A 4,642-nucleotide genomic window follows, 5' to 3' on the forward strand; every position below is an offset into this window, starting at 1 on the left:
CCCCCAGTTTTCTTCCATCTCGACATATCGGCACCTGCCTTAAGGATGAATTTCCTGTTGAACAAGACCTGCTCAGTTCATCCGAGCTATTTTGGTCTGCAGTCACGAGCAGAGACAGTATTTATAATCATTGGTCACGAGAGTTAAGACAAATATCTTGTGGACGAAAAGGAAACAGCCCTGTGTAGGAAGAAAGCTGAGCCTACGATTTTGCGAGCCACCGAGTTAATAAATTTGATTCCAATGTGGCATCTAAAAGCGAAAGTAAACTTTGAAAACGGAACGTGGAGAATTTCTTGATTCGAATACATGTACTGAAATTAATTGTAAGACTGTTCATGTTTTACGTCCCTTTTGACACAATTAAGATAACTTAGCAGGCTGGTTGCTTCAACGTTATCCGTCAAGGCCAAGGTGGGACAATTATGGTATAGTGTCCTCAGCAGAGGGACAGAGATATTTGACCAAAACGAACTTCGCAACACGAGAATCGAACTCTTCTCTTGTCTTCTGTATGAAACGGTAAAACACTCAACGTTTGCACGACAGACGCTATCATCGGTTCATCTACAAGTTACCTGTGTCTTAGAATGATGTAATACAGTCCAACCCGCTCTTACGACCACCTGTATAAGACAATCATCTGTACAAACTGCCAGTTCCATTTCCTCCTTCAGATACAGTATTTAAATTTTTATTATAATGACACTGAGTAAGACTGTCATCAGCTATCTTAAAGCTATCTTCTATTCGGCAATGGCTGAGACAGTTTCGACTGTATCTATTCGTTTGTAGATGACAGATCAGAACTGTTCCCCCTTCTACCACCCTAGTTTATTTTCTATCACCTCAGCTTTCAGAAGAAAATAACTTTAGGGATACCTGGAAAGAAGAGGGAAAATAAAGGGAGGGGGAGGGGAGAGATACATACATAATAGGGTGCTGAGCTGATTTTTCAGACGTTCCTTATTTTTTTTCCCTAAAAAAATGTTTCTTTTCGCTTACAAAAAGAAATCCAGAATTCATAATTTAATAGGAGCCCATCCACAGCACATTTATGTAACTGAAGTTTATGGGCTGTATTTAAATGCCCAGTCTCATACATTGCTAGCACTTTCACTTCGCCCACCAGATTTTGGAAGCATCCAGAATGAAGAGTTTTTAAAATTCTCAATAAGCAAACAAATTTCTATTAACGCAGCTAGCCCTTTTAACTCGTTGTGGAACATTACAATTTAAGAGTTTCTTATCGATAGTTTCATCATGCTTACTTTTCTTTAACATTTGTATGTGTGTGTTTTAGTAAGAGTTTTAAGGCATTTGCAGCACAATAAGGACATACAAATGCAAATACCGGTACAAAAAAAATATTAGAAAACAAACTCGGATCCAGACAATCATTTTTCTTTCTAACATGGCACACCAAGTTAATTTTTTTTCAACTTTATTTTTCTTATTTAGCTTTTAAAAAATACTACCAGAAAAGTGTAAGCGTTGATAAAACTTATTCCCCCTATTTTTGCCTCGACGCATCAAATCCAATATTACATAATTGCAGCCAGGTTTTTTCATACCCAAGTCGCACATCTTTCTTAAAAGGAAAGGGTTAAACTGAATTAATGGTTGGCGTTTATACTTCAAAAGGGTTAATCTAGTTAAGACTGGGCGAGCTCTACCTCTAATCGGCGCAGGTTTTTAACCCTCTTGATGCTCACAAGCTGAACAAAATGTTCACCTGCCATTCTCATTTTGCATCTTTTGTAAATAGCAAATTTACCTACGCACTGTGAAAACTCATTCATTTAAGAAGCGTGTAATATAGAAAAAAGAACCTTACGATGGAAGAAAACGTAGAAACGGTAACGGCCCGTCAAGAGTTAATCAGCAATCTTACGGGGCCTGGCCCTGTCGCGGAGCGGGGTGAGGGGTGATAAATCAAGGAGGGGAAACGGGCTAGACTTGATAGTACCTGTTCTTGAATTCCTGGCATTTCTGACACAGTCCAGTCACACAGACACACAGACAGACGAACAGCTAGACACACAAACGTACTAACAGAAGAACAAACAGAATAGCAATATGCAGACTCACAGACGCTTAGATATACAGACGGACGAACATACAGACTCACGGACAGAGTCACAAATAGATAGACCCGTAGACACACAGACACAGAAACAGACGAACAAACGGATACATTCACCGAGACATAGTCTGGTAAAGCGTTTTGAGGCTTTAAAAAATGTGCATGTGTGATACGCATGGGTTTCTCTCTCTCTCTCTCTCTCTCTCTCTCTCTCTCTCTCTCTCTCTCTCTCTCTCTCTCTCTCTCTCTCTCTCTCTCTCTCTCTCCCTCCCCTACATATACATTTCCAACAACATTGAAGCAGTAAAATGTAGTATAGAACTCAAAGACAAGTGATAACAGACTATAGCTACACCAAACTGGCGTCACACACTCAATAATACATGTACTAAAGTACGTAAACCAGACACTTGTAAGAGAAAAGTCAGTTGCAAGTCATATGACGAAATGACCACCAGATGTGTGTTTGTGTGCGTGGGTGGGGGTGGAGAGGGGTCAAAGGAAGCTAAGACAGAGTAGGGATGTTGATTTATTTATTTTGAATTATTATTATCATTTTTATTGTTTCTGTCTGTAACAGTTTCCTTGTCTCCTGATGTTTGTACGATGGGGTCATGGCGGACAGATAGGTCCGACTTTACGTCCATGACCGGAGCCCAGACGTGTCATCATCGTGGTACGAGCGTCGAACGACCAATTAAAAGTGTACTTTGTAGCACATGACTGGTAGTTTCCGTCGAAAGTTCCTTTCACCTCATTCGTGTATTGACCTAAAGCTGGAACATATATCCAGATTATGTTTTTCTAAAAATTGTTTGCTGTTTCACAAGGGAAAGATGATAAAGCACTTCACCTCTGTACAACGAGCTTTTTCAGGGTAGATGTATCAGCACTCAAAATCTCCCAAACCGCCGTGTGCATTATTCGCTTGAGAATAAGGCATAGATATCTGGAACAAGCATAGATCTACTTTTTCAAGCGAAAGATCCCTTTTGTAATTATCTCCACATTTACATTTTGAAGGTGTTGGTCCATGGGAATAGAGAACTTGAATTTTAAGCCCTGAGTAATACACGGTAGGCAGCCTGTAAGAATAACGCACTCTTGAAAAGGTTAAGGAGGTCGGTGATTTGGTGAACTCTGAACAACACCTCGTCATCTAACAGAGTCTGGGGGAGCTTTGGACTATCATTTGGCCGGATGGGGTTAAAAAGGTCCTGGAACAACATAACATAGGCCTATCTATCACAGGCGCTACACACCTAGCACAGGACCGAAACCTGCACCTCTCCTTGACATCCTAAGGATACCAGAGGAAGGAAAAAGTACAAAGTCAAGTAAGATGAAGGGAGACAGAACCAGAACTTATATAGACAGCGAACGATCTTGTCAGTTTGTTGGTGTTTGAGCGCTTAATCAGCTGCTTGCACTGTATGCTTCCCGGGAAGCTGAGAATGTTTCGGAGCGTTCTATGGTCTGCTGGGGTAATAATATAATGTAAAGCGCATAGAGCCCGCTGTTGAGCAGGGATGTGCGCTCTACAAATGCTATTTATTATTATTATTATTAGAACTCTCAGCGAGATAGGTCTGCTCCCCATGACGCCAGAGCTGTTCTGGGCGGAGGAAACAACCACATTGGTTACAGGACAGTCTGTCCGACTGACCACAACTAGACCCCCAAACAATCTGGACCTGAATCCAAAAGTACTTTCTCCACTGAGGGAGGGGGGGGGTGTTTGGAGGACAAACTTTCGAAAGTGTCCAAGACTAGTAAGAGAGATAGATCTACCGTCACGGAGGACACGAGAGAGACTTTCCCCGAGCAGTGTCAGCGCATGATGGTCACTTTCACTCAGCGGGTCAGAATGTGCTGGACTCGGAACTGGGGAGGGGAGGGGGGGGTGTCTGGAAGATATACGAGTATCTTGTAACTTTGTTTGCGGCCGTCATACATGTATTCGATTGTTATTGATACATATATTAAACTCGGATGGATGTTTCACGCTTCTGCAAACTTTGGTGCTTGTACCTTTCTTCACAAATGTATTATCGGCCTTGTTTTCTGTGCTGAGATCTGGTGCTCTGATGTGTCACATACAAGTCTGTGCTGAGTTCTGGTGCTCTGATGGGTGACACACAAGTCTGGTGTGGTCACTCCAGACCTGGCTCTCTGCTAATGACGCACGACCCAGATGTTGTGACCCCGAGGCTGTGTTGATTGTGAGGAGACACACTGACCCACATACTGGACTCTGACCTTTCTCTCCTCCTCTCTCCTCCGAGGGATGGTTTTTTCTCCTTTCCCTCATTTAGGAGAAGAGTAGGAAAGGTCATTTCTTGATGTGGGGAGGAGCGGGGAGGAGAGGAGAGGAGAGAGGGGGAGGGGAGTGGAGTGAGGGAGGGAGGGTTAGGAGGGGGGAGGGAGAGGGGATGGGAATGAGGTGAGGGAGGGATGGGTATCGATCACGCAATCTTGTTACGCAAGATATATTTTTTGTTGTTTTTGGTTTTTGGTTTGATGAAGTTTTCCGGGGATTGGAGGAGGAAAAGGGGG

The sequence above is a fragment of the Aplysia californica genome, unplaced genomic scaffold, assembly GCF_000002075.1.
Source record: "Aplysia californica isolate F4 #8 unplaced genomic scaffold, AplCal3.0 scaffold00324, whole genome shotgun sequence".
In the NCBI taxonomy this organism is placed as follows: Eukaryota; Metazoa; Mollusca; class Gastropoda; order Aplysiida; family Aplysiidae; genus Aplysia; species Aplysia californica.